The sequence below is a fragment of the Osmia bicornis genome, chromosome 6 (genome assembly GCF_907164935.1).
Source record: "Osmia bicornis bicornis chromosome 6, iOsmBic2.1, whole genome shotgun sequence".
In the NCBI taxonomy this organism is placed as follows: domain Eukaryota; kingdom Metazoa; phylum Arthropoda; class Insecta; order Hymenoptera; family Megachilidae; genus Osmia; species Osmia bicornis.
The window spans coordinates 6,355,971-6,370,366 of NC_060221.1; positions in this window are offsets into that span (position 1 = coordinate 6,355,971).

Genomic DNA, 14,396 nt, shown 5'->3' on the forward strand with positions numbered 1-14,396 from the left:
ACGGAATAGAAGGATTCCTAAGCGATTCATCAATTATCCGCACAATAAAAATCCTCGCGATTCTTCAAGCCGATAAAAAAGTCAATTTACTCGATCAGAAAGATCGCAGTCGAACGATCGAACGGTGACAAATCGAATGAAACGAGTAACGCGACTGCTGGCAATAAATAGCATGGACGAATGGCTAGGTGTACGTGGAAGCTCGTGTTTTACGAGTGATTCCAGCAAATTTGAAGCAAGGAATCGTAGTTGCCGTAGGGCTGTATGTACACGAGGAAGAAAGGGCAGGCGGGAGGGAAAGATTTAGACTTGGGGGGGGTTTGGAGGTTTCATGGTGTCATGGCAACACCCGCCGCGATAGAGAACGCCTTTGGCCCCCTTTTGCACCGCCAATACGGAGAATGAGAACGTATCGTTGGTGTTCGAGGATCTTGTACGAGGTTAACGGCGGCTCCTTCAAAAGGAGAATCGTCCGTTCCGATCGATCTCTCCATCCCTGCGGTATACGCTACCAAGTATACTCGGTCATCTTATCGAAAGAACGGTAGCATCTGCCTGGCATATATTGGAAAAGAGATAAGGTGTATAGAAAGAAATTATGCCAGTTGTAAAACGCACGATTTGCTTCTGAAAGCTACCCTTCAGGATGATCGTGTACGAAGAAATCAAAGGTGCACCACGTGTTGATTCATATTCGATGGAATCCTCTTTTCAATAGATAATATACTTTACTAATTAACTGAAATGAAGAAAAAATATTTTTCTAAGTTCTATGTTGTATTAAAATTGAATGACACCCCTTTAGCAAAAAATTTTTTTTTCTAACGGCAATTAATCTTCCTACCGTCTAACGTCGTCCCTAACGTTACTATATCGATTCGACCTTCCTGTTATTTCTATGACCGCACACTTCGACGCCGACATCGCGTTTTTCCGTGGCGAGAGCCGAGGTGATCGAAGGCTTCCCCTTCGACAGGATGCGTACAGGGTATTTTGTCTTCCGTCCGCACTCGAGCGAATTTCGAATTTCGGATATATGCAAGAGCCAGGCGTCGGGCTGCGCCTGGGGAATCTAAATTGCAAATCTGGACGCAATTAAAAGTGTATCGCCCGGGAGTTGCAGGCTAGCCAAGCCAGCCGGTGTACGGACCGTCAGGGGTCGAATCCGCAATTAAGGCGAAACATTATATAACGATCGCAACCGAGGGGTCGAGGCTCGGTACTGGCTATGGCAACTCTTGTCCGCGAAAATTAGCGGCCGATTAAAAATCGCGACACAGCCAATTATTCGTTGGCTAGATACATGCAAAAACAGTTCTCACGTCAGTGGTGTACGATAAAGGGTTACGTCAGCTTGATCGGTTGAAACAATATTATATTTCTGAAAATCTAATTATTATTAGTAATATTAAAATTCATGTGTCATTTAGATAGAGGTGTCATAGTGAAGTATAAAATATAAAGTAGATAAATAATTAAGGGTAATTTAAAAAATTTAACTAAACTTTCTATTAAATTAATGTTTATATAAATTCTATTAATATAAGAGATTCTATCAAACGATGTTACTAAATAAAAGGCACAAAGTTACTTTAGCGACGCATCCAATAGGCCAGCTCAAAGACTCTAACTTTATACTTGCAACTTTACCATGCTAACTTTAGTTGTGGATCGTTCAATAGTGTGCAAACTGAACGCAGTCTGTCCCAGAGGAGATTTAGGTTACTATAAATATGAAGCTTATGATGTGACTTAACCAAGCGACGAATTTCATTAGTCCGGAAAATTTTCGGTAAGCCAACGTTGATCTAGGTTACGCGTCGCTCAACTTTTAATCGGCTACACTTTAGGGCGACACGGATCGATAATGCGGAATGCAAAACGCTTCACGCTCGATTAATCCCCGGGGAAACGAGGAAATTTTGCAACCGAGGAACCATTCGTGTCATCTCGATTCGACCCCGATTATCTCTGAATTCACGACAGACAGCCGAATTGAAATCGATCGCGAGTCTGAATTTATTGAATGCGAGCGACGAATAGTCGAGGTAAAATTCGATTCGCGTACGCGTAATGGAACCTTTCACCGGTAACATCGACTACAATTCGATCGGCGAGCCTTGTTAGCCTAATCCATATCTAGAGAATTTCATTCGCTTCTCTCTTAATTGAACTTTCGTTCGTCGAATCCTTTATTCAACGTTCTACAGTGTCTATTTGAGCTGGGTGTTGCTAGGTTCATTTGTTATTGACGTCGGTAGAATCGTTAAAACCTCTATAGAGTGGTTCAGTAACTTTAATTATCACCTTAATTATTCAAGGATTAAATATCGAATACGACTAAAATAATGCTTTGAAATTATTACAAAAATCCTAAGTTCTATTTCCACGATTCCGGATGTTCCATTAAATGTTCCCACGTTCCATCACTCAGTCATAGGTGATGGCTCCATTTGCTCCCATTACCAACCATTTCATCAGATATTTGGAATCGTATTTCATAAATCGTATTTCAAATATTAAATGTCGAAAATAATGCGTTGAAATTATTGAAAAATATTTTTCTTCTGATTATGGTTCAAAAGTTGATAATTATCATATTTTTGCCCCCCAACCACGAGACAGCTAGCCGATAGCAGTCGATGCTCTCCCTTGCAGTCGGCGCATAGCTGTATCGCGGATGATTTCCAAAATGTATGTGCAGCATGACGAGATGAAGAGAGATGAACAGTTTGACGAGAGGAAATCATTGCGATGGGAAAAATGCGTGCCCTTTTCAGGCCATCGCTTCATATATAGCGAGCAGCATCGAATGTGCATGGTTGGTGAAAGAGCGGGCCGAAACATCGCGGTTCGTATATTCGGGCAGCCAGTTTTTCAACGACGCGTAAATTTCGAATAAAATTGTGCCACCAATCGAATCCGCCAGAAGAATGCGCAATGAATTTTATCAATTGCGATTTATCGTCGCGCGAGTTTTTAAACGATCGGGGGATGAGAAACAAAAACTAAAAAAAAAGAGCAAAAAAGAGAGAGAGAGAGGTGAATCGTGAACGGTGGATAAATTCTTCTCTCTTTGTCCATCGGAAACAAAAACGAAACGCACGAATAAAGTCACAATCAATTACTAAAGTTTCCGGTGAATCGTTCAACCCCCTTGGCTTGCAAATTAAATTAAATGCAGGGAAAAAAAGGACTGCGTTTTTCACAGCGACTCGATTCATTGGACGCTTTTCAATGCATTTCTACCTGTAGTTTTTTGACAAGCCATTCCTTTTTTTTTGCGAGGTGATAAATGGAGCCTTAATACAGACAGTCCTACAATTTAGTTTTTACAGTTCTTCGTTTGAACGTTTTTCAAACAAAAAAATAGAAACCAATATAAAACAAGAAAGAATGAAAAACTGGTGGTCCAGCACAATTGAAAATTCAATAACAATATAAATATTTTCATGAATTTGTTTATGGATGTGCATAAAATATATCCACCAAGTGAATGCTGTTTTCTGTTTGTTGACAGTTCTATACCAGGAAAAATATCTTCCCTTTATTCTCAGAAGGAATGAGGAAATATCGACTGTAGTTTTGAAGAATTTTCAGGAGATTGGTTTTCGTCGATAACTTTTCTTCATACTTTCATTTCGTGACTTAAAAGTTCTTAGAAGGTATAGAGTACGCTATTACTTTAATGTTGTATTACAAAAATGTAAAAAAAGAATTTTCAATGATCTGTGCAGTAAAACCTCTTAGAAAGTATACTGAATTATTAATAACTTTTTCAAGCTATGCAAAAATCAATATTTTATGAATTGCTAAAAATATAAATTCCAATGTTTCCTGTTATTTATAACACTTCGTGTTTATCGATAATTTCTAGTGCAAAGAATTAACTTTTGCTGCTGCTAATTTGTTTTCGCTTCAATAGTGTAAAAGAAGAATATTTTAAACCCTTGCTATATCTTCACATACCTTTATATATTGATCGTTACTATTACAGTTTCAACCCTATGTAGTCTCCAGCTATTTTCAACGTGTACTCGCATTTATAATTGTACCAAATATAGATGTGCAGTATCGAACATGGTACCGTTGTCTTTGCAATAACGTATAACGAATCTCTGTATTTAATATAATATTGGACAATTGAAACAAAAATCAATAATTGGTTAAAAACTAGATAAACAACTGCAAAGGGTTAATTTTAAAACAGGGTTTATAAAAGGGGTTAAAAACTGACAGTCGATATTTCTTCGCAGTAAGAATCAGCCAATAGAGAGGCTGATTACCACCGTAAAATGTTCCTCACCCCTTCTGTTTCTACTTTTGTAAGAGGACTCCTGCGTCACGTGTCTTGTTTACAGCTCGTTTCCGTAAAGTTCATGCGAGTGGAATAAAGTACGATGTATCAAACTCACGTATTTACGGTTGCAGGTGACGATTGCTGGACGATGTATCTGACAGCTTTATGTCCTGGCCAGAAAAATAATCCGCGTTGCAGCGTCGACCTCTTCGGCTACCGTTTATTATTCCAGCCGAGCATCGCTGACAGACTTGTGAATAAAGGTGATCCCGTGAATACGTTTTTAGACTGCGAATTGAACTGAAAGCGAACTGCAACGTCGGAGACTTCCTGGAAATTAAATTACCATTCAATCTGTTGCCGATTCTTCGTGGGCTTAATTAAAATGTTTATGATAAGGTAGGAGGGATAAATCGAAGAAATCTACTAAACGGTACGCAATTTCCTCGATATAAATACAGGGTGTTTCATTTCAAGAAGACTTTGCTTCACAGGTTTAAAAATATTCAAATAATTATTTCCAAAATACAAAGATGATCTTTGAAAATTTATCGTAAGAAATACAATCATTTGTAATATTATAAGTGAAACAGTTGCATATGTTAGAATTGTGTAGACAGTGTTTTTGACAGAAAAAAAGGGACAACGATTAACAAGAAACCTTATCCAAAGGGTCGTAACCGAAAACCGTGAAACATGTGTCCGATTCTCACCGCTCCATTTTTTCGAGCTTGATACCACCGTCTGGTTGAAGTGTATGATGGTTTCGACTGTTCATTTACAAACAGAATCTGTATTCCGAGCAATATTGTGTGGTATTAATTTCAATACGGGTGTGTAAATATACTACGCCAGAAAACTGTGCAATATTTACTTATTGTCAATTTGCCTTAAAAGCACAATTCAGACCTGACTAAAGTTTGAACATGCTATATCAAACACAATATTTAAAAAAATGGCATATTATATTTAAATTGTAGACGCGAGGGTGAGGGGTTAGAAGGATTAGTCGGTCCCTTATTAAGAAATTAAAATCTTTTTTTCTTTCAATAAATACTAAACTATTTTCGAAAATTTTGGATAATATTTCTGAAGATTAACAAAAATGAAGAAAATATCCTAAAGCTAATAAGGAATGAAAGAAAATTGTGCGACCTTTGAATCGGGCAATTATGGTTGCGCCGCTAATTCCTGTCGAAAAATCAGGAAAGATTATCGTCGAATGGTGGCTGTTTCTGTGACGTAGAAAGGAAAGAAGAAAGAAAAGAAGAAAGAGGTGCGACATGAATGAAGGGGCCAGGAGGTGGAGAACCAGGGAAATAGTCACTAACTTTGTCGCGTCTTTTTGCAAGGCCAAAGGTACTCGCTGAATATATATTAACGAAGCAGCTCGCTTTGACGCACACGGGCCGCGCGGCGCGTAATTTTTAATTACTAAAAAGAACCATGCCTCTGCTCAACGGTCTTCTTCCTCGGTTCCCATTCACGGATACCTGTGCGACTGGCTGTGCCCTCGTATTTATCGCGTCCTGCGTGGTCTCGCCTTTAAATATATATATATATATATGTATAGATACGATGCAAAGCGAATATGCAGCTCGACCTTTTTCCGCGATCTGCTGTCGAACATACAGCCGTGTACACGTTCGCTTCTGGCTGTCTGAGCGAGCGATAACCAAAACCAAGCTGAATGCAACCCCGCTAGACGATAATTGATGCAGCTAATTTGTCACGCCGACGATCATCGACGGTTGAATTTCGAACCGTGCAAATAATCCTGTTCACGAGTATTGTTTTTTCTTTCTCTCTCTCTTTTTACGGCGTTCAGCTCGTGAAATTCGCACCTCGAACGAGGGTAATCATCTCGAAGGGTTGTTTTATGCGCTTCGGGAAGCTCGGGGAGAAGAAATGGCGCGGGAAATTGATTCTAAAGGGCTTTTATACCGATGATAGACATTTAGAAATAGATTTTGAATTATACTCGAGTCCTCGTAAATCGGGGATACTCGGTTCGAAGAAAGCTCGTCGAAATACGAACGGCAGGTTCGCTTGTTCGATTTGATTCAACTCGACCCCTATTATCGGCCGGCTATCTCAGCCGAGTAGGAAAAGGAAGAGTTTCTCCGGCGGTATCGCGACGATCGTCGCGGAAACTTGTGCCCGCCGTGTCTTGAAACCGGACATAAAAGCCGTCACATCGATCCGTTGCGCGTCTCTCAGCTACGATTGTCCCCTCTTTCGCCCTTCTTTTTTCGTGTACAACCCTCGACGCGAAATCAATTATGAAAATACAGGGAAGCTAGCAGGGACAGAGAGGAAAAAGTTAGCGTGTCGTGCAGCGAGCCAGAAGCGACTACCTTGTTCTTCTTCGACGCTTTCCAGATCCCGGGGATGTTTTCTTTCAACTTGCCTGTTTCTTTTTCGCCGCTGGACAACGAAATGTTCTTCCTTTCTATTATCGAAACTTTGAGATCGTAGCTGGGTCACCATTGTCTTGTCCGTCAAAGGATCAAGTAAATGTTACACTTTAGGGATGAAAATATTGATTTAACAAAAGAAACACATCGAGCCTTTTTCAGTAATAAATTTGAAGAATTTCTTAACGATCGTGAAACTGTAGCTGAAGAAAATTAGTTTTTCACGGGGTAGGGGTGCAAAATGGAAGGAAAAATCGGAAAGTATAGGGAAAGCAAGATTCACCTATATTGCCCGATCCCCCGATAGACCTATTCATATGTTCCAAGTAACATAATACTGCGCAGCTTTATTTGCAGAGCGTGTCGGAAAAGCCCTCGGAGATTTCGTCTTTCATATCGGCTGGAGGCGCGCGTACGGAAACGCAATATAGTGGAGGAAAAGCGTGGGAAGAGGGGTAAGGGGTTAAAAGAAGAAAGAACGTTCACAGGGAGAAAGGAGGCGAGACTCAAAGCGAAGGGAGGTTACGAACAAATAAGAGGAAAGTATAACGTTAAATTTCGTTTCATTCTTGGATACGAGCGAGAAACGTCGAGTGAAAGGAGAAACGAGGGAAAATTTGCATCGTCATGGAATATCTTGAAGAACCTTTACGTTAACCTATAGCAAGGAGTTTCCTTCTTTCGTTTTCTGTGTCGCCAGAAGGTTTGAAGGTGTACACACGTTGGCGGTTCGACGTGCACAACCCTTTGCCCCGGTGCTCTTGCTTTAATTTCAAACAGCGTGTCGGTAATTCCCGCATCGCAGCCCTGAAAAAAAGTCTGAACCGTGAAACGTCTCCTTCCTTTTCGACCCCCGCCCCTAACGTGGCTCTCTCTCTTTCTTTTTCGACGCGTTTCCTCTCCTTTCGATCCTCTTCCGCGCTCTTTTTACCGACTCGACGCGGTGGCAGCGGCAGATCTTGAAAATTCACAGGTTCCGGTGTCGAAGAGAGAGTTCTCGCAAGGCAACGGTGGATTAAGGGATTAAAGGATGCGTGCTGGGCTTTGACGTTTCCTCGTTTCTCGCTTCTACTAGCGCGGTGTGGGGTTTTCGCGACAGGAGCATCGCTTTCCAAACACGCCCGTCCGTTCGTTCGTTCGTTCCTCCTTTGCCCAATCTCTTCCTCTTCGCCTCTCCAACGGCTTTTCCCTTGTCCGTTTCTCTCCGTGCTTTTCCCGTACCTTTGCCACCCTTTGACCCCGCTCTTCCTCGAATCGCCTTTGCTCGTTTCGCGTTAATGTTCCAACGAAACGAGATCCGAGAGCGCGCCGTGTTGAATCTCGATTTTTAGGCCCGCTCCGCGTGCTTTTAACCGATCGATGAGAGACGGACGATCGATCCGAGAGGACAGAGAAAGATCGCTTTGAACGCTGTTCGAGATCGAGGAAAAACTCAGCAACGCGGTTTTCCGCCTCGGCAATGCGTTTGTCAATCGCGCCGATAAACGCGAAAAAGGAATTGCAAATTCACAAACACGCGACCTTCCCTTTTCTCTCGTTCGAACGTTTGTACCGGCGACTCGGGGCCAATAAAGTCCGTCATTGTGCTAGGCGTCACTCGTTGAGAACGGATCGAACCTTTCCAATAAGATTAATCAATTCGAGTGGGCTCCGATTTGCAAGTTCCTCGATATCGAAGTGTCTTCTCTGTGACGATTCTTACGCAAAATCCTTCAGTTAACAATCGATCCTTCCTCTCTACCTTTCTTCTCCCCACTCTTTATTTCCCGATAATTACCCCCCTGTTAATTACAGCCGGCGCTGAACGATCCAATCAGCGCGACTCTCGTTCACCGAGATGTTGCAACGGGGAAAATATGGAAACTGCTTTATGAATACGATCGCTGTCGCGCGGAGATTCGTGTCTTTTAATCAAAGAAACGCAGCGAGATCAAACGGTGAACCGGATGCAAACGATCGCGCAATTAAACGTTTAATTATACGCCTACTAGATTAGTAAACTAGATTAAGCGGAAAAATTCCTACAATAATTTTCAGTGTCGTTAATTTAAACCCTTTAAATTTATTAAAATAGAAACCGCTAACGTATGCTGTGCACGGTAGATGTTAATTTTCCGAAAACGTGTTTTCAATTAAAGTAGAAGCGACGTAGAGCAAAGCTTTGGTTATTTTATCCATCGACTGATCGGGTTCGTGCAAAGTCGCTGCATCGACGGCCACAGGCGAACACGAGAAAGTTAACCAAGGGATAATTAGCGTACCGATTCGGCCAGCCAGTCAGCCACGCGAATTCGTATTAACGGTCGATCGACTAAATACCTGGCATTGCCGAGCGTGTTCAGAGATCTGTGTGTCTGCACGTACACAGCCCGTATTACTATCTGCGGTTGGGAATGGTGGAAATGTGGGATCCAATCGGGACATTGCCTTGGGGCAGTTTCGGATCCCCCTCGATCGAGGAGGCGTCAGTCCTGAACCGTTCCATTGGTTCTCGTCGCACGTGCATCTACAATATACATGCTTCGATACCAACTTTCGCACCCAGAACCCATCTACGAAGGTGAACCGAGCTCGTTTTACGGCTCTTTTGAATAAGACAGTAGCTGACAACTGTTATTCGGCTCATTTATATTCATTTGTGCATTTGTTCGATAGCAACAATGATCCTCCGTTGCTGGAAGTAGCATCAGAGGGTGTATAGCGATCAGTTATTAATCTTTTGTTGAAGAAGCAAAGCTGGGGGCTTCGGGATGTTTGAAGTAGAATTATAGGCTTATTCTTGTGTAACTATGGTGTAATGCAGAGTAAATATATCAGAAATAGTTAATTGTGTTTTGTAATCCCGAGAAGTGCCACCCTCTACGTTAAATCATTTACAGTGCTATATGGTATTCTGAAGATGTAAAACTTATTAACCCTTTGACACACATATGCGTCCATAGTTTGTTTCTTATGTATCTTAATCATAATCAAATAAATATCATCGATGCATATTACTAATTACACACCATATGTTATCAGATTATTCAAAAGAAATTGAAATGAAATGAAATAAAAAGTGTTATTGACTTAATTTTTATTTCGTACACACAGAATGTTTAAGCCTGGAGTGGTCAGCAATCAAAGGGTTAAAATGCAAAACATATGAAATTTAGTTTATAAAAGTGTTCAAATAGATCTATTATATTTCTCGTTGAAACGCGTGTCTGTAACTACAGCCCGAACTTATTTTCAAGGGTGTCCGAGCGTAACGAACCCCATCGATCGCAAAGACGATCGAGAAAGCTCGCCAGCTCATTCCGTTCGGCCAACGGAGCGTAAATTCACGCGGCCAACTTTGACGCAATGAATATGAATGAGAATAGCGACGCGTTGCCTAGGTGGTCTTGAAATTGCACCGGTGAAATTCGAGCGGCTTGCACCGCGTCTACGCACCCCTAGCGAGCTGGATAGGGTGCTTGCTGTCGAACACCGAGTACCTCTGCGGATATGCCAAATCGAATGTGACGTTATAATGGATGCGGCATTAGTGGTTTTACCGCTTCCACCGAGATCAGAATTGCCGGGGAAAATTGTGCTCGGAAATCGCCCTGGGCAACCTTTGCGCGCTCGAAAATGGAACGAGAGAGTTTCAGCTTGCGGAGAGACGAGTGCTTTATCGTCGTTTGTACCAACGATTCCCTCGAGTTTTCGAATTTTTTAGGATAAGTGAGCGTAATTTAACAGTTGACCGAAAGTTGAAAAATGCTTTTTAAATCAAGCGAAAGTTCAAATATTTTTAAATTATGCTCTGAAAAATTCAAATTAGTGATTCTAAATAGCAAAAATACTCAAAGGCTGTTTTTATTTAATCGTCAAAATAATCTTCAGGAAGGAATAATTTTATTTAACCGGTTAAATGGATAACTGTCCGATCAATAAAGCGCTTGTACCGAAAAACAAAGAGGACAAGAAAACGTGGATTCCCTAAACGACTAAACGACGAGTTAACTCGTCTCGTCCAGTTAACGAGTTAAAAACCAAAGTGACCACGCGAAACGATAATCGATTTCTTTAAACGAACGAAACTCGACGGACGACAAAACGGACGGAGAAAACGAGTCACGCGTTGCGGATGGATAAAATCGATAACGAACGATGAGGTTGCTCTCAATGAGGGACGATCATGAGAAAAATACGAAAGCCCCGGTACGGGATATCGAAGTATTAAGAAGAGAATAAACGTTCCCATTACCCCCGTCGGGGATCTTAATTGTGCCGGTATTCAACGGAATCGTCGTGAGAGGCAGCATGCTCGAAATCGACAAGAAATAACGATCTTGTAGACACAATGCGTCCGCGAGAACCCCTGAAAAATTCTTCGCCCTCCCCTCGAGTAATTGGTCGCCGCGGGTGGTGGTGAACTTGCTCTTCGTTACCGTTCGTCGAATGGTCGTTACTCGTTTCGACGATTCGAGGAGCGATTCGACAGGGACGGCCGTTCGCCGATCGTCAACGGACCGATTTTCCCTCTGCCCTTATGACGTTAGCCGGCAATCGAATCGAAGCCGAGTCGCTTGCGAGTTGGAATCGTCAACGACGATGAGGGGAACTCGGCCGCACGTGTGAGCAGTCACAAATTAAAAGAAAGCAATAAGAGTCACTTTAGTTAGAGACAGGGCGCGATCGAGTCTACGATTCGGCAGCGTACGAGTTCATAGACGAGCAAGGGAGAAGAGACAGCTTGACAAAAATCCAATTGCTGCCGCTCCGACCGGCAAATGACTCATTTGTCACTCGATTTGTCTCGGCGCTGTAATGCTCCCTTTGCTGATCAATTCTATTAGACAAGGTGTACGTAGACGAAGCATCGAATTCTGTTAGACCTCCTAACATGGAACAACCTAATAGTCTTCGAATTCCCCTAAAATTGAAAGCGATTCGGAAATTTTCGCGATAGATTCGCCATTACATCGATGTTTCCTAACGAAAACGTTGAAATTGTCCGTGTTAGGCGGTTATTTCATCGATATCCCGTTTTCCTCGAGTACGTGTCAGCCGGGTGATCGACAAACCGGGCGTCGATGAGGAGAAAAAAAAAAACACGGAGCCAGTGGCTCGTCTAGCGCGGCGCGAGTTTCCATTGTCATGAAACGTTCGTTCCCGTGTCTCGCTCGCTTCTCCATTGACAGTTCGAACAGAGGCGAAGTGTCGACGATGGTCGGGGTGCCGATTCGAATCTCCTACTCGAACGCGGACTCCATTCACGGGAACATAATGGGCTACGACGGAGAATGGAGGGACCACGCACACGCTGTCCTCTCGCACCGTACTACACGCGATGCTGGATGGCGCAGCAGGCTTTAGCACGATCACACCATGGGATAGGTCCCACAGACGAGCCCGTAGATACTGACGGCTATGTTCGCGCAAAAACGGAAACCTGCGTTGACACACGCTCGAATTCCCTCCGTTGAATTTCCCGCTTACGTCTCTGTTAAATCCTTTATCAATTGCACAGGCTCGAATGCTGGAAAACAGTCGTCGCGATTGTATCCCTAATAGAGTTGGCTGTTATTCAATGATTTATGTTCGCAACAAATCTGGCAAAAATCCCACGATGTTATTTTAACATTATAAATATTCATTTCCATCAATTTCCCATCAATTCTAACTTGTTCAACTTCCCTCAGATTCGCAGTCGTAACTCTCGCTTCGTCTAGCATCGAAACGTTATGGCCCCGTGAAATTAATTCCATTTTTTCCCGTAACCGTTCGAACTGCCAGATACAAGCGAATTCATAACCGGTCGGTTCATAACGAATTTCCGCGTGATCGGTTTATTCCGTTGGATGCGGGCGTCGATATAAATCGTCCGCACTCTGGACGGTCGTGCATAAATATTCCGTTGCCCGCGTTAAACGTTCGCGTATCGTTCGTTGATTTACATCGTCGATAAATCGTACGAGCGGTCGCGATGAATTCAACTGGGCCGAACGCGGATGCTCGCGATGTAACGCGATCATTTGTACATTTTCAGAGGGTTGAATTAAGCCGGGCGAACGTATCACGGGGCGGCCCGTGAAAACGGCACAAAGTGGACGTTCCTGAAAAGATAATGGAGCGGACGGATACGTGAATGCGAGCGGACTCGCAGGAAAGCGTGTCGGGCATTGTTCCCCGTATTACGCATTCCCTGTGTGTCGCGTCTTTAGAAAAACCCTTCGGCACCGCTCGCAAGGCGTACAGAGAGATGTGTACTTACATACGTACACACGCGAGCATGGCAAGAGGCTTCCGCGATACGCTTTTTCCCTGTTTCCCTTCCGTCACGCGAGTTTTGTGTTTACACCACGCGAAAACTGCCAGGGGGATGATGCTTTTTCGCCGCGACGCGGCACAAGCAGGTGAATAGGATGCGCCAGTTCCCCCGCTTCGACTGGCGCGCAACCGCTTGAAAAATAAAAAATAAAAGAATAACCTCGAGCAGCCTTCCGGACTCGATTCAATCCCGTTGAAATAGAGGCTGACTACGATTCTCCGGCACCGGCGCGTTTATCGCGAAACCGATACCGCAACTCGTGCTTTGAGGTAAATGAATTAGACATCGACGCGAAAGTGCTTCCCTTTTCAGAAGGAACGACTTTCTTTCACGTCGATCCCGTTGCAAGCTCTGCCACGTCCGTTGAGATTCTTTGAATTGCTAGTACAATCTGTTTTCAACGCAAAGGCAGAACATGTGCTTGTAATTCCACCCCCGGGTATGAATGGCGAGAAGAACGGCGAGGAGACTGCTACCGTTTTTTATTCTAATTTCTCGGGATATTTTGTTGAAATTAATTTAGAATGAAGCGTGTACGATTGTCGAGCGTAAATCTGAAAGCGCGCGCATACGTCAGCGCGGCTAACAAGAGGGGATTATGAATGTATGGTGTTATTTGTACGCAAAGGGGTGAGTCTCCTTAAGGGCGAACAGTTGTGAAAAAGTGTTTAGAGCGAGTGGCTAGAAAGAGAATTTTGAGAGAGCATTAGTAGCTATCTTGCCCTTTGAAAGAGCGAATTTTAACTGACAGGAACACTGTTACCCTTGCCTCCGTTTTTAGTTGTTTGTTTGAGCATACGATTCAAGTGATTTCAACTTCATGCTCATAAGAATAATTAGGCTATGAGTTTTTATAGATAACCACGATATAATTAATAATTATTACAAAACAAAAATGGATATTTTCATTAATATTCGGGTTCTTATTTCTTTAAGGTTACTCGCGCATCCTTCGACCGCTTCCTGGACGTCATTCTCATCTTGTCGCGCTTTCAGCTGCTCCTAATTAAAGACGATTTCCACATTCTAAGAATCTCTGTTAATAATCCTACATTGTGAGCTGGCGCCACGGTCGGGCGAGAAGAGTGATCTTCTGCAGCCGTATAAAACGATCTGGGATTCGTTGGGCCGATTATTAAGGCGGTCTCTAGTCAACGACAATGGCGTTGTTAATAATTACTGTTTACAATTGATACTGAGTCGCCGACCGTGCATTTTCCACGAGCTTTTCAGCCAAAGCCACCACGGAATGGCACAAAAGGGAGGGAATGAAAGTAGTTTACAGAAATGCTTCCTTCGTCAGGGTCAATTTACGCGAAAAAACCTGCGAAGGGTGAGGTTGCATCTCCTTTTCCAGGCTTTCTTTTATTCTCGGTTT